At 46.2% G+C, this 17,420-nt stretch overlaps 1 pseudogene; it reads right to left on the bottom strand.

Moving 5' to 3' along the window:
• Nucleotides 1-273: 273 nt before the first annotated feature.
• LOC120711954 lies at nucleotides 274-2,025 on the bottom strand (annotated as a pseudogene).
• Between the last annotated feature and the right edge of the window lie 15,395 nt (nucleotides 2,026-17,420).

Raw genomic sequence — 17,420 nt, 5'->3', positions numbered from 1 at the left:
TCCGTTTTCAGGAGCTGCGCGTCAGGATCGGCGTCAAGGATCTTCCAGGTGATCTGATCAAGGCTTAGGGGGGAAAAATGTTGAAATTAACCCTCAATCGATCACCATCATGTACATAGCTTTAGTTAGTTGGCTCCTTTCCTAATTTTAGCTATCAGCTGCGCGTTCTGGTGCATGCTACGTGAGCCTGACGCACGCTGCGTTCGTGCGGGGCGCGTCCGAGTCCTAGGGACGTCGTGCGGTGGTGCGGAGGCTGCGGGATGGCGCGGCCAGTTAGCGACGTGCTCACCGCACGTTCCGGGAGATTAGCTCCCACGTTTGCTTCGTTGTTCCTTTAAATTCCTAGGCAATACAACAGAAAACGCTGCCGCATTTTGCAGCACCAAAACACCCGTGTCCACTGTGTTCTTGCGTGCGTTCTTTGGAGCTCACCGGCGATCGGAATTCCGGTGATCTCCGACAGGATGAGCTCCGCGGCGCGCCCTAGGGGCCCGGCCACCAGCTCCCGCGCGGCGGCGGCCGGGTGCGCCCACAGCACAACGTTGCCGGTGTACCCCTGCGGCACCCGCGGGCACCTCATCCGCGCCCGTCCGTTCACGGCCATGTGCAGCGTCGTCGTGGCCTCACCGCCGTCGAGCCCCCGCGCCCTGGTCACGCACCGCCAGAGGTGCGCCACCAGGCACTGCATGGTGGTGTACGGGCGGAGCGGGGTCGCCGACGCGGATGCGAGCGACTTGAGGCCGGAGATGAACTCCCGGCTGAAGCGCACCTTGTGCGTCACCACTACCTCGCCGTCGGCAGTGGGCGGCGGGCTCTTCTCCGCCTTGTCGTCGTCCTTGCCGTTTGGGACCTTGAACTCGATGCCGCGGTGGTCGAACTCGACCCGGGGCGGGTGGCGGGGAAGGAAGAAGGACTCCCGGTCGTGCACCGGGACGGGGTCGACGGCGGCGCTGCGGGTGCACTGGCCCCAGGCGAGCAGGCACTGTCACATGGCGAAGCCGTCGCCGACGGCGTGGTGCATGGTGTGACCGACGACGACGGAGCCGCACGCGAACCTCGTGACCTGGACCAGCATGAGCTCCTCCGCGCCCTCACCGCTGGGGTGCAGGCGCCGCGCCGCCGCCGGCTGCAGCAGCAGCGGCACGGCGGCCTCCAGCGCGATGCCGGCCGTCGCCTCGACGAACCGCGCGCCGGCGTCGTTCAGCAGGAGCGCGCGCCGGCCGGCCGTGGTCCGGCCGTCCGCGGCGTCCAGCAGCCTGCCGGCCCACTCGCGGTACTCGGCCAGGGCCCTCGCGAGCCCGGCCTCGAGGGCGGCGGGGGTCGGGGACGGCGGGTGGAAGGCGTGGAAGCTGGACATGTACTCGTCGTGGACCTCATCGAAGACGGTGAGGGGGACCACGACGCCCACGGCCGGAGTCCTGCCCTCGCCATAGGCGGGTTTGACGACCTTGGATGACCGCACGACGATCTCCATAGCACGAGGGCTGTTGGTGTCGCTGAGAACGCTAGAACTATACTTGTTCGTGTCCTAGCTACGACGCTCTCATGAGTCGCGAGCTGTGTTATATAACCGTCAGGAGATGCTAAAAGCATATTCTATTGCTGAACCTCCAACCATGCATGCATGGCTGACAGTGCCATTGCAGCCTGGTGGCATCGTGAGAGGGATTGAACGTGAGGCATGTACGAGAGAGAAAGGTAGCATGCAGCACGTGAATCACGCTACCTAGTATGCACTATGCAGTGCGAATGCATGTGACCCGTGTCAGGGCGCTACAAATCATCCAGGGGTAATTAAGAGATTTAAAATTTAGCCTAGATAATTTAAGACGTGAATCACGCTACCTAAGTATATGCACTATGCAGTGCGAATGCATGTGACCATGTCAGGGCGCTACAAATCATCCAGAGGTAATAAAGAGACTTAAATTTAGTTTAGATAATTTAAGAGCTGAATTTTAATTTTGTATAACTAGCTTTGTGCCCGTGCATTGCTACGGAAAAATCACCAACAAGCGGCTTCGGGATGGAATCATCGGAGGCGTGGGAGTGGGATTGTGGGAAGCAGCGCAGGCAGGAGAGGGCGGTCGAGATTGATCGGACATCGATCGAGTGGCTGAGAACCGAAGTTGGCAGACACATATAGACCAAGTCAAACGTTGCACCAAGTCAAACTACAGATGAATAACAACCCTAGAACAAGATGAACTACTCAACAAGGGCCTAAACCAAATCTAGCAAAAACATCAGACAAAGAAAGGTTGTGTGAAACATTTCACCAAACACCTTCCGGGCGAGATAATGCTGATGAAGAACAAGTTCGATTGGAGCTGGGATGTCCCACACACACACACGCTCGGTGGAGACCTGCAAAACAAATCAAAAGCCAAGCATTCACGAGCCCAAAAATCCCAAGGTCAAGATGTTAATTTGTTAGTGCTTGCTGTCCTTCCCTTCGTGTGCTGTTCTTGACTCTGCTCTTGTTGCAGCTGCTGGTGGCCGGCCGTGTGAGCCTCCAGGCCGGTGGATCAGGTGCCGCTAGCACCTTGCCTGCCGCTGCAGGACTTGAGCTGGACCTGCAGCACGCACGCCCAGGCCTGGGCGCCAGGAGCCAAGGCGCCAAGCCATCCACCTGCTGGGGAAGGCGTGCGTCGGAGAGCGAATCGGGAACGGCGAGGCGCTCCCCTCCCGGTTCGAGCAGGATGTTGGAGGACGGCGTCGCGAGGAGGAGCGCGAGTCGGCGGGGATGGCGACGACGCCACGAGGAGGAGGGCGACGCGGGGCAGCGTCGGAGAGCGAATCGGGAACGGCGAGGCGCTCCCCTCCCGGTTCGAGCAGGATGTTGTCCGGGACGGGGAGGCGGGGAACTTCCGGCTCGAGGATGTCGGCGAAAAAGCAGATGAAAGACACTATACATAGGCCTTGTTTGGTGATGCTAGATTTCTAGCACGCACAAATTTCGAAAAAAAATCTCGCATGTATGAAGTATTAAATGAAGTCAATTTGCAAAAAAAATTTTAGAAATGGGTGTAATTTTTCACGACGAATCTAATGACAGTAATTAATCGATAATTAGCTACAGTTATGTTACAGTAACCATCCTCTAATCGCGCGGTCAAAGGCCTCATTAGATTCTTCAGGGTCACTAGCGCGGGGTTCCGAAATTGGTTTTGTAAACTGACTTTGTTTGATACTATAATTAATGGTCAAAGTTTGTACTATTCATATGGTGCTAGAATTCTAGCAGGAACCAAAGAGGCCCATACCTATAGAATGAGAAATTTAGAATAAAGCTAGGTGACGTTACGGCATTTGAGAACCAATTGCTTCTTTTGCCCTAGCAGTGTTTTTCATTTTTTCTTAGAGAGAATGCTGTCCTTCTGAACTCGTCATGAATTGGGTTCGAACCAATATCTTACTGCGACTTCTCCATTTTTTCGATCATGACGGGTGACCCCTCACCACGGGATCCCGGCACCCCTCCAACGCCGAGCGCGAGGAGGAGCACGACGACGGAAGCAGGACGGCGGCGGGAGTCGCAGGGCGTCTGGGGGAGGGCGACGCGGACGCCGCGAGGTGGAGCGTGAGTCGGCGGGGATGGCGACGCGGGGATGGCGACGCCGCCGCGAGGAGGAGGGTGACGCGGGGAGGGCGCTGACGCCGATGCGGAGCAGCCCGCCCGAGCGGGGAACTGCCAATGCGCGACGGTTTTTTGGCGCGAGCGGTGGGGAGAACCACGGCGTTCTGTTTAGGTAGTAGTAGATTTCAAATATGAGATAAGTTGAATTGTAAAGATATCACTAGGACATAATCCGGTACCACTCCTGCATGCAATGCACACCATAAATGGTGCAGACTACTTCCTCCGTCCCATAATATAAGTATTTCTAGGTTTAGTCAAAGTCAAATTTGTTCAATTTTGACTATAAATAATAATTAATTTATAAAGATTTATAAGATAAAAATAATATTACTAGATTCGTTATGAAAACAATTATCATAATATATAAATATTTATATAAAGAAAAATAATATTACTAGATTCGTTATAAAATATTAATAATAATATATAATATTACTAGACAAGTTGGATTGTTCATTAGGACATAATCCCTGCATGCAATGCGCACCATGAATGGTGGGGAAATATATCTTTTGGAGGCAAATGAATGGAGAACCGTGGAGAACCCTCTCCACTGTAGAGCAATGCATCACGCTCCCGTGAGGGAATCTGTACGTGCCTTCAGCCTTATAACGAGTCAGGAATCACATGCCAACAGGAGGCTGTGCGCTGACTGCGTAGCGCCAATGGAAAGAAGCCACTGCACACTGGCACACGGCGGCCCCATAATCCGTCGAGGCCTCATCAAAGCATATTCTACCCATTGCTAAACCTTATATCCCCATCAAACCATGCCTTGCGACCGCGGCGGGTCGGGAACGCTAAGCTCGCACCACGGTGTGATGTGAACGTGTGATACGCGTTCCCCTAAAGATTACTGATCACATACGTGGTCCCGGCCGTGCCTGCCCCGACACGTACAGTGGGCATGTGGTCATTGGTCCTGGGCTCCCAGACGTCAGCCAGCCCGCCTGACACGTACACTCAACGATGGGTCGCTCCTCTGCCTTGGCCGGAAAACCATTACCAAGATCATTAATTATCCAGCATTCTCTTCACTGATCAGAATGGCTATTACGCAAATGATGTGCGTTCAGGTAGGGGAAATGGGAAGGGTTTTTTTTTTATTGACACCATTACAATTTTGGAACATTGGAAGAATACTATTACTATTTGCCTAATTGGAAGTGTACTATTAAAACTTCAAATTTGCCACTAGAACACCATGGAGTACGGATCCGATGGACTTGGGACCAGCCGCAGGCGTATACCCCCATCCGTATTTCCGTATGGCCAATTTTGCCCCCGGCTCAAGAGAAAAAGGGCGTCAGCCTCCTCTGTCTTCCACGCCCAACCGTTATCGTCTTCCTTCTCGCCTCACTCTTGGGTTAGGTGCCTCCTCCGCCGTCGACACGGACTCCGCCTCCGGCCGCCGTCGACGCCGCATCCGCCCGCCGTGGACGTCGGCTCCAGCTCCGCCTCGGCCATGGACGCCAACTCCTGCTGCAACGTGGACGCTGCGTCCAGGTCCGCCTCCGCCGTCGACGCCGCCTCCAGGTCCGCATCCACCATCGACGCCGCCTTCTCCTCGGTCATGGCAGGCACGGGTTCAAGCTGTTCACATCAGAGGAAGGCTCTCCCTCTCATCCAATGCCCCAAGTGCCAGGTGCCGGTTGCTAAGTACAGGAGCAAGAACGACAACATCTACTATAGAGGAAGGCTCTCCCTCTCATCGAATGCCAAGCTGTTCGCATCAGAGGAAGGGCCTGAATCAAATGGCTCCTGATGGAATCATCGACATCTATTAGAGAGCTCTGTCGGTTCTGGGCACATTCAAGTGGTCGAGCAGTCTCCTGCGCCTGGTATTCAAGGACAACAGCAGGTGGTTAGTGGGGAGTTGAGGATTGTAGCACTTGACTTGAAGATGCAACTTGGTGACATCAAATTGGAGATTTCCAACCTGAGGAATGAAATGAAAGAACTGATAGATGAGGTCAGGAAGGGTGATAGTCCAATTGTGGTGGGCAATGCAGCTGTTTTTGTTGTGTTTTTGGCAATGTTAGGTGCTCTCCTAGTGGCAATGTTCTGGAAGTAATGAGGAATGGTCATGTAATCTAGCTGTTTTAGCTTAGAGTTTGAACTTCATGCCATTTGGTTGTAATTGGAGCTTGATTTATGTGCAATATATGAGCAAGTTTCAGCATCTTGTTTGGAAATAATCTGAGATGTGTCAATTGTGGCAGCATGTATCTTATGAGCAATAACATGAGCAGTAATATGAGCATGTAATAGATTTCACCGAAATTGCACAGATTGTAACATTTGACAGCAATACATGAGCATTTCTGACATTACAAGTTCACCGAAATTGGACAGAAGTTCAGGTTGCACATAGTTCACCGAAATTGGTAACTACAAGCAGTACATGAGCATTTCTGACATTACAAGTTCATAATTAACTAAGCGTAACTAGTACCCAGATTACATTACAGCAAAAGAACCTAAATTGAACGTAGTTCACATTTCAAGTCTCTTCCCAAAAGCACCAAGACAACATAGAACATCACACTGTCAAGTAGACACTCCTTGGAATAAAAGTTTCCTGATGCTGGACACAACAGTGGGAGTTGGGTTTGCCTCTGCCCTCTTCTGTTTCCTCTTCGCAGGGGTCTTCTTCTTTTTGGGGGTGGCCTTCTTTTTCTTCTGTTTTTTCTGTTTCTTCACTTCTGAGGGGCCAGCATCATCATCTGTGGCCTTCTTTCTACAAGTATGGTTGCAACAATTACAACTAGTGCATATGAAAGGTTCTTATGTTTCAATGAAATGCATTAGTTGCCAAAAAAAATCTTACCTTTTGTTCCTGTTTAACCCTTTTTCACCATCTTCACCAACCTCAGCATCTTTGCAAGTTTTGGCAAAGTGGCCTAGTGCACCACATCTCTTGCATTTAACATTTTTCTTGGTGGCCCTTTTTTCTAGGCACCCTCTAATCCTTTGCACCTTTGGCCTGCCTGGTCCTCTACCCAATAATGGTGGGTACACTTTGTAACCCAAATTCACTTCAGGCCACTGGGACCTATCTGGTATTCCTTCAACTCTGGCTTCATAAGCTTTTTTGAATCTGGCCACTGAGTAGTACTCATGAACATAATCTTCAATTTTTATCCCCCTATTGGACAGTATCCATGCCAAGGCATATCTACATGGCTTCCCAGTAACTTGCCACTCCCTGCTTGAACTATTGTGATTCTACAGGTCTACTATTTGCCTTTTCTGGTTGTTCGATTGGTCCAAAAGTGTGACCTCAGCTATGTAATCATCACTCACTGACACTTTTATGACCTTGAGTTGGTTGATAATCAGATTCAACTCTTTCATGACATTAGGTAAAATTCCTTCTGGCCACTGCCTAGCCAATTTCTTTCTCAAGTACCTCTTCTCCATTATGAGCTCCCTCAGCTTGTCCACTAGTTCATGCATCAGCAAACCCTTGAACTTCTTTATTTGAGCATTGAAACTCTCTGACACATTATTAGTCAAGTAATCACACTTGCTGTTTTCAGAGAACCCACATCTGTGCCATATCCTATTGTGGTGTGTCTCAAGATACTCAACTGTGTCAGGTGCAAACTCATATATTTTCCTCATGTGCCACTAGAACATGCCATTTGTGTAGCTTCTAGCAGCTGGATACAGGTGATCACTGAACACATCACCTGAAAAGTGCTTCATAAAGTTCTGGTGCAGGTGTCTCATGCACTCCCTATTTTTAGCATGTGGGGATACAGCACCTACTGTCGTCTCTAAACCTTTACAAGCATCTGTACAAATAACCAGGTTTGGAACATCTCCAATGGCTCTGTGTAGCTGTTCCATGAACCAAACCCAGTTGTCCTCATTCTCTTTATCAAAAATAGCATATGCAATGTGATACAACCAATTGTGCCCATCTACACCAGTTGCAGATGCCAACTGTCCTCTGAACTTGCCATACAAATTGGATGCATCAACACCTATAAATGGTTTGCACCCCTCTAGGAATCCATCAATACAAGGTCTAAGAGTTATAGAAATTCTCCCGAACCTTTACTTCTTCTGAACCCTGTCACACTCTATCTGCACTATGCTACCAGGTGATGACTGCTCAATCTGAGCTTTCCAGTTGAAAAGAAGCTGAAAACTCTCCTCATACTTTCCATGGATCTGCTCTAGTGCTACCTTCATGCCTGACCATGCTTTGGGGTACTTGAGCTTGATACCATAATCCCCCTCTATTTTTTCCTTACAATCCTTTGGACCTTTAGTTGGATTTCTCTTCAGCCAATCCCCTAACCTATTTGCACACCAGCCTTGTGTTGCCATTTTCCCTTCTCTTAGTTTAGTAGTAGGACAATTGTGCTTTGCAGGCAATACTTTGATCTGTAAATAAGAAAAAACATTATCAGTAATTTATGGTATGACAGTGCAAAACAGGAATACAAAATACAAGGACAATTCACCTCTATTGCCTTGCCATGAGAGATTCTTGAAGCATGTATGCGCCAAGGACATCCATCAGCTTTACACTTGGCAATGAACCTAGTCTGGTCTGTGATGACTTTGGCAAACTCAAACCCTGTCAGAACTGCATAATGCCTAACTGCCTTCCTAAATGCAACAATATCAGGAAACATTTCTATCACTTCTATCTTGGGGTTTTTTGGATCATGGATAACCTGAACCTCCTCTGGATCTGCATCATTTACCTCTGCCTCAGGAGGAATTCCTCCTTCAGCAGCGGGAACCCCATCAAATTCATCAGCACCATGAAAAGAAGGATATTCAGCATTGTTAGATGGTTCTGGGGCTGGATTGTTAGCTGCCTGAGGAGATGGTACATGCATGAACTGAACCTCATCATCAACTCGAACATACTCCTCAGCATTGTCAAAGATATCAGGCTCCCTGTCAGGCTCAAGCTCAGGCTCTGGATCTATTGGTAAAAATTCTACCTCCCTAGAATTATGGTCAGTAGGATCGGCAGCATCATTACCAAGTCCAGCTGGCATGTCTTTGCTATTGGGTGGGATCTGATCAGGGTTATCATCAACAAAAGAAACAGGTGGGATCACACAAAGTGGCTCTAAAGCATCAAACTCATCAGCCTGTCTATGACAACTGTCAAAAACACCAACAATAAAGTCGCATTGCATCTGATCCTTATACATTTTGAAAATGTCATGCATCTGCAAATCATTCTCTAGCTTGAAATCTTCCCCCATCCTTTTGTCATAGAACCATACACTAGCAAACTGACTACTGGACCACTGGAACTCATTGCGCAGGCTATTCATCAGCAAAACAAAAGAAAAAGAAACTACTTCAACATCCCACTTAATCACGTGTCCCTTCGTGTATGCTTTTCTACCACTACTGTCTGTGGAACAGAATCCTTCAACTTTAAGAGCTAGTGAGAACAATGAAACCCTAGCAACAAGAGAAAAATCCCGAAATTGAATCAATCACTATCGATAGACTAAATCCAAAGCAAATCTACTGATACCGTTCTCACAATCATTCACTAAGCAACTAAAGGAGGAGGAAGATCCATACCCGCCGTCGTCGTCCACCATCTCCACCAGACAGAGCAATGGAAGGCGCGGCTGCGGATCACCCATTGCGGTCTACAGGGTCCATCCCAATGGGCTTTAGATTGGTTCTTCTCGCCGCCAGCGCCGAAGCTGGAATCGCCGCCATCAGCTAGGGTTTGGAGAGCACAGCGGCGAGGGAAAGGGGAAGGACGAAGGAGGAAGACGATAGCGGTCGGGCGCGGAAGACAAAGGAGGCCGACGCCCTTTTCCTCTTGAGCCGGGGGCAAAATGGGCCATACGGAAATACGGACGGGGGTATACGCCTGCGGCTGGGCCCGAGTCCATCGGATACGTACTCCATGGTGTTCCAATGACAAATTTGAAGTTTTAATGGTACGCTTCCAATTGGGCAAATAGTAATGGTATTCATCCAAAGTTCCAAAATTGTAATGGTGTCAATCCAAAAAACCCAGAAAGGCAGGAGGAAGATGACCAACTCCAGGCACAATAACACAGCTCTCGTCGTGTTTCACTGTATTGGCACAGATTGGTGAACACACGAAAGCGCTAGAACGCGTGTGATCGTCTCTTGCAGCCTCTCTGCGCCGACCAGTCTGACCGGTGTTTCAGAGAAACCGCATGAAACCTAAAACCTTAAGCTGGGGAGAGATCCTGTCGAAGCTCATGGATCTAGGGTTGTTCTAAATTCGGATGACCACTCAGAACGTCCTCGAACGCTATAGAGATGCAAGAAGAACAACCGATAGGGTTGGAAAAGTTAGGATTTGAGAGACAAAAGTTAAAGCACAAATGATTTGATACGATTGTGGTTAACCCTCAATTGGCCTTGGCCTTTATATATATAGTCCGAGAAAGACGTATCCCTTCACGAGTCAATTTACAAAAGGAAACTCATAATAGATCTAAATCTACTCAAATTACACAGGCCAGACCGGTCTGACCGTTCAGCTCGACCGATCAAACTGGTCAGCCTCGGTATTTGTTAATTTTAGCTATCAACATATGCCCCCTGCCTTTATGGTGAGCTTTACAAGCCAAAAAAGCAAGTACCAGAACCTAGCCTAAAAATCATACATTTATAAAGAATACATTGGCCTAAAAATAATGACAAGCATACATCGACCGTCTTCATCTTGAATCATCTTGCCACACGCTGGAGTAATATTTCCTCAATTCCCGAAGATAACCTTGATAATCTTGAATGAACCTTCCCAACTTGACGACTACTTGCCGAACTTATTACTTTTCATCCCAATAGGTAGAATTGTCTTTCAAACCTGCTCACCAACCTGAAAAAAAATTACCTCTTTCATTCTTGTTATAAGTTGTAGGCACCCGAAGCTTATCCTTCTCAATCTCCTTCAAAGCTCTCAATCACTTGTCGGTCACCTCATCAATGTTATCCATCATCAAATCATGGTAATCAACAGTAGAAAGGTCATTTTGCTTAGCCAAGCTATAAGTGTCTAGATTTACCTCAACAAGCAAAATGGCCTCTTGACCATACACAAGCTCAGAAGGAGTAACCACTACTACAATAATCTTTACCGAGTCGAGCAAATTTCATTCTCTATGGCAGGCAGCAAAAATGCCTCAGAGCCAAGGTCACAATAAATTGAGTATTTTTTCGAGACGGTTTGGTACACGCCTCAGTTAATCAAATAAAAAAAGAAAATCCATGGATGAGCCTGCCGAGCCTATCCACAGGCTCGCAAGGATCCGGGCTCTCCTCGCCCGCGCCGCCACGTCGGAGCAAGAAGAGGATGCGGCAACGTCGCCCTGGCATGGATCCGGGCTCCGCACCATTGGATCCTCGGCCGCCTCGACTGCGCCGGAGGGAGGGAGACGTGCCGCCTCGACCGCATCAGAGGGAGGGAGGGGCACCACCTCGGCTGCGCCAGAGGGAGGGGAGAAGCTCCACTGGGATGAGGAGGGAGAGAGTGGAGGGAGGGGGCAGCGCAGGATGGGGAGTGAGAGAGGATGAGAATGGAGCGCCACCGCCGCCTCGACCGTGCCCCACGCTGAGGAAAGGAACCGCCGTCGTGAGGGAGGGAGAGAGGCGCTGTCAGGAAGTAGGAGACGAAAGGGAGGGTCAGGTGGAGGGAGCAAACCTATGTATATATATATGTATATATATATATATATATATATATATATATATATATATGTATATATATATATATGAAACCCTGGTAATGGACCATCTGGGCTTCTTTGGGCATCAGTATTTTAGGAGGCGAGCATTATATTGCGACTGCCTCCGTAAATCAATTTAAAGAGGCAGACAACTTAAGACGACCGCCTCCGAAAATAGGCTATTTTGATAGGTGCTCATCTTATAGTGCCTGCCTCCGTAAATCGATTTTGCAAGGTGGTTTTATGTAACCGCCAAAGTTAATAAAAAGTGACTGTCTCGGTTAATGCCTCGGATTAATCGAGGTGATTGTAATTGCTGCCCACCTCCGAACTCATTTTTAAAGGTTGCGGTTAATGCTTTTTTTAGAAGCGAACTTTAGTAGCACCATGTCTAAATATACGATGGGTCCATAAAGCTTCAGATAAGACTTCATGCCACATCCTAGAATTTTCTTCTATCTTCTTTTTTTGATAAGCCTTATCAAGATCTTGTTAGTAGACTCGGCCTAACCATTGGTCTGAGCATTATATGGAGATGAATTGAGCAATTTAATCTAGTAAGATTCGGCAAATTCACGTACCTCATCCGATATAAATGAAGAACCTTGATCTGTCATCAAAGTTTGAGGAATACCGAATTTATCAATAATATGCTCAGTAATAAACTCAATCACATCTCTATGTGTTATATTTTTCAAAGGAACTGCTTCGGTCCACTTAGTAAAATAATAAATAGCAACCAACACGAAGCAATGTCCTTTTGAAGAAGGAGGACTAATTTGCCTAATAAAATCCAACCCTCATCCTTGGAACGACCATGGCTTAATAATAGAATGCATCAATGTAGTAGGTACCAATTGCAAATCACCAAGCCGCTGATATTCTTCACACCCCTTGTAATACTTGAAACAATCACTCATCAAGCTAGACCAATAAAAACCAGCCCTTCTAAGTAACCACTTCATCTTAGGAACCAATTGATGTGTACCGAAATTCCCTCATGATCTTCTCCCATAGGAACTCTAGCTTGATCCGAATCCAAACACTTAAGAAGCAAATCTTCGGCGGTCCGGCGCTCATTGTCAATCAAAATATATTTAAATACCAAACGCCGAATATTTCTTTCTGAATGACTACTAGGATCCTCGACTTCGGCTTTCATAATTTTATCAACTTTCATGGCCGAATCATCACCTTTAGCAGATACATCGGTCAGACCGGTCTGGGCGGTCAGACCGGTATCACCGATCGATTGGATCGGATCGTCCAGAACCTACAGCTCGGCATTCACGTGCATTGTCTTGTGAATGTGAAAATACTTCTTCACAACTGTATAACCAGACGCTTGCTGTGCCAAAGCATTAGCTCGCACATTCTCTTCCCGTGCTATATGTCATAACAAATTTATTAATGGAAGAAACAATCTCGAGACATTTATTAAGATATGCATTTAGAGATCTATTAAAACATTGGCATATCTTGGATACTTGCTGCACCACCAGAAGATTGACTTCAACATATTTTACACCCAAATATTGCAAATTTTGCAACCCAAACAATAGTGCCTCATACTCAATTTGATAATTAGTGCAATCTTCATCTATCCAGTTTGACATATCAAAAGTAGCACCACTCGGAGAAATAAGAACAACATCAATCCCTTGACCATCATCACAAACTAATCCATTGAAATACAATTTTCAAGGTGTACAAGTAATATAGCCGACTTCAAAATCACATTCATCATTAATCTGATGTTCAACAATAAAATCCGCTACAATATGGCCTTTCATAGATTTTAATGGTTCACAAGCTAAATCATATTCCACGAGTACATAATCCCACTTGCTGATTCTCCCACTCAAAATCGGCTTATGTAGTATATGCTTAATTACATCGGCTTGACAAACTACTCTGTATGTACTAGATAATAGGTAATGCCTCAACTTAGTACAAGCATATTATAGAGATAAGCATAACTTTTCAATAAAAGTATACCTCGCTTCTGCATTAATAAGTCATCGGCTTATATAAGTAATAATATGCTTCTTTCCTTCGGTTTCTTAAGACAAAACAACGCCAATAACTCTATTTTCAGCAGCCACATAAAGCCTAAAAGGAACCTTCTCCTAGGTGCCTTAAGCACTGGCGGTGAAGACAGATAATGCTTGATCTTCTCAAATGCTTCTTGCTATTTTGCCTCCCAAGTAAATTTGGCTTCATCTTTTAACCCAAGAATAGGAGTAAAAGCATCTATCTTTCTAGACAAGTTAGATATGAACCTTTTCAAGAAATTTACCTTGGCAAAAACTTCTATAAATCCTTCTTGCATGTAGGAGCTTCAACTTTCTTTGTGGCTTCAATTCGCTTTGGATCAATCTCTATACCGTTCTCATGAAAAATGAAATCCAAGAATTTTCCAACCGATATCCCAAAAGCATATTTGAGTGGATTCATCTTCGTACCATACCGACACATCCTTTTAAGAGCAAGTCTTAAATTAGCCAAGTGATGATCCAATCCGACCCATTTAATCACAATATCATCAATATAAACTTCCAAAATAATACCAAGCAAATTATGGAAGATCAATTTGGTAGCTCTTTTGAGAAGTTGCACCGGTATTTTTCAATCCAAAACTCATAACCACCCACTCGAGCAAACCAACAAACCCATACATCTAAATACCATTTTAGACGTATCTTCTTCGACCACAAATATTTGATTGTAACCCGTGTTACCATCAAGAAAGCTAATAACTCGATGTCTAGAAGCTTCATTGATCAACATATCAGCTAGCCATAAGATATCCATCTTTAAGAGTAGCTTTATTAAGATCTCTAAAGTACATACTCTAATCTTACCTGAATCTTTTTTTCAACAGGCACAATATTAGAGATCTAATTAGCATAACGACAAGACCGAATAAACTCAGCATTTAATAAATGATTAATCTCTTCCTTTGTTTGTCATACATAATAGAATTAAATCGCATAGCAGGTTATTTATAAGGTTTAAAACCAGCTTTAATTTCTAACCGATGCTCAACCAAATCACAACTCAAACCAGACATCTCATGATAATCCCACGCAAAATAATCAATATATTATTTTGATAAATCAATCAAATCAGCTTTATATTCAGCCAATAATTTTGCATTAACAAATGTCGGCCTAAGAATAGAAACATCACCAAGATTTGCCGTTTCTAAAGGATCAGCCGACTTAAACCCTTGGCCCAACTTATCTATATCATCAAAATCTTCAATGGCCTCACACATCATTCGTTCGCTCTCGATAATGCTCAATCCTCCATTGCAACCCATCTATGTTGGACCGATCTGACATACTGGTCTGACCAGTCGGACCTGCGCAGTTGGGCTGACTCATGATGATCACATTAAATGCAAGCCATTTTCTGTTGGCTTTAGTACAGCAGGAACAAAACCACCCGTGGTGCAACTGATCAACTCATAATCGGACAAATCCAAGCCCAATAAACATTTGATATTGTCATGCACACTAATTTGAATTGGCCATAGTAATAAAAGATGAAGTGTTGCTATGGACCACTTCTATTTCATCGCTGATCCACTGGATAAGAACTGGTGCAAGGTAGAAGGTACACACTGATTGGCATGAATCTAGTCACACCAAGGATTAAATTGAAGTTACCTTGCACGTCAGAGATGAAGAAAGGCTGTGGCAAGTGTCTTGATCCCTATGGTCAACTCCATGTAAGCAACCCCTTTGGCACTAATAGGATCACCTCCACCAACGCTGCTGACCATCATGTTCGTCTTGATCAGCTCCTCATCCATCCCACTAAGCTTCTTAAACAATGAGTAGGGCATTAAATTAATAATGGCCCCACCATCAACAAGCATGCAAGAAATTGGCTGTGTATTGATGTGCCCCCTCATATATAGAGCTTTCAAATGGTTATTTGATTCCTTGGGTTTTTGGAACATAGCATCATGTGGCCCAAAGTGTAAGTGCGCAGCGTCTTCTTTCCGAAACAATGTAGTAATCGTTAGAGAATTGCACAACATTGATCTCCATGTTGTTGTGCTCGGGAGATGCCTCATAATCCACTAACCCCTCACCATCTCATACTGGAGGAGCCAATGGTGCTTCTATTTCACAAGGAGCCAAAAATGGGCATTACCAATTCGGCTTTCTACTCTGCTGCATGCTCAACCAGTCTGAATGGTTGCTCCTAGCGGCCACGATCCTTTGCACCAGTCAGATCGGAAAGCTAGGGCAGTCTGACCGGTCTTGATTGATGGTCAGCTGGCATGACTCGCCATAATTTGCTCTGACAGATCATTGGCCTGTATTGGTTGAACCATTCATCCCTCATCGTCTCAGCCTCGTGCTCCTTCTGTTCTTGGCAACGCAAACGCTGCAACCTCATCTTCTCCATATGAGTCAACCCCGGTGGACACCACCTATGTTGAGAGTATTTGTCGGCGGAGCTGTTGCTGCCACTGTTCGTCTAAACAGTCGTTTAGCCCGTTTACACATCGTTTAAACACTATAGTGGTTAATTGGTTCTGTTTAATCGGTTGTTTTGACTGTTTAAATGACCATTTTTCCCATTTAAACACCCATTTTACCCGAATAATTGGCCAAAATGGCAGGTGACCCACTGTTTACCTTTTAGCATTTATGATAACAATGGCTGCTGCTGCTGGCCTCATGGTCATTTGCCACAATAGGTTTCTAGACAGAAGGATTGACCGACTTACAAAAAACCGTCGGTTCTCCCCCAGCATTCTTGATGAGCACATTAACATCGCCAAGCTAAATGACATCATTAGCCTCAATCTTCCCAGAATCAACCTGCATGGGCTGCACCTCTTCCATCTTCTCCTTGACTGGATATTCTTTCCTTGAAGAATGAAGACGGTCCCTTTGACCTGATTGGTGAGGCCCCAATCGGTCTTGTACCAGTTGTGTCAACCTGTCAAACAAAGGTGCTCTGCAATCTCCTCCTCTCTGATGAGGTGGTAGATGCGGCATCGGATAACACTGCATCCAAATCCATTTAGGCATCCATGTCGGGCATGAGGAATCCGATGCCGATGGTGACTATGGCATTGTAGCATACACTTTCTGAGGAGGAAATAATGTGGTAACATCACCCCTGCGGTAGCTGGATTCTCCTCTAGGAGATGAAGGCCTTGACACTGAGGTGACCTTGATCTCTTTTTTTAATGGCTGGTCCTTTTGAACGTCCTTTGTGTACTTGTTCAGCAACTGACCAATAGTGGGTTTCTGCTTTGCAAAATTCCTTAGTCTCTTTGATTTAATACCTTCCAATTACGCATTTTCAAGCGCTAGGGCTTGAATGTCCTAGGTTGGCCCTAGGGCCGACCGATTTGACTGGTCAGGGAGGTCGGTCTAACCGGTCGTGCCTGGACGGTAGGCCAACTCACCGTTTTGACGAACTTTCTTGCCTCCCCGAACGTAGAATCATTTTTACCAACTCCCTGCCATCAGGAGTTTTCTCCAACACCACTTTTCTTGCTAGAATCTTGTCATTGACATTCTTCGGCCTTTCTTTACCAATGATCATATTTTTTGCCTTTTGCTCCTTCAGTTGGTTCCGACCAAATGAGTACCTTGGTGTTGTCCAGATCAATGGTGTGCACAGGGATTGACGCCTTATCAATCTTCATTTCAGACGAAATCAATAGTCCTTCAGTTACGGCCGATTGGACCTACCGACAGAAAACATTACAATTATTAGTCGCATGAGATGAATTATGCCACTTACAATATGCATGTCGCTTTAGCTCCTCAAGTGGTGGTATAGTATGAGATAACCTGATGTTTCCATTTTTAAGCAACTCATCAAATATACGATCACATTTAGAAACATCAAAAGTAAACTGCACTTCATCTTGCCGATTCTTTTGAGTCGGCTTGGGTGACAGGTAAGTACATGGTTTGGCCATTGGTGGCCCAACTAACTCAGCAGCACATACCTCTTTTTCCTCATCATCCGATTTGTCAGATCATATTCAACAATATGTGTGTTGGACCAATGAGTTTGCTAATTTTCTT

The sequence above is a fragment of the Panicum virgatum genome, chromosome 6K (assembly GCF_016808335.1).
Source record: "Panicum virgatum strain AP13 chromosome 6K, P.virgatum_v5, whole genome shotgun sequence".
In the NCBI taxonomy this organism is placed as follows: domain Eukaryota; kingdom Viridiplantae; phylum Streptophyta; class Magnoliopsida; order Poales; family Poaceae; genus Panicum; species Panicum virgatum.
The sequence above is the reverse complement of the archived record's forward strand: the minus strand, read 5'-3'. Positions and strand labels throughout refer to the sequence as shown.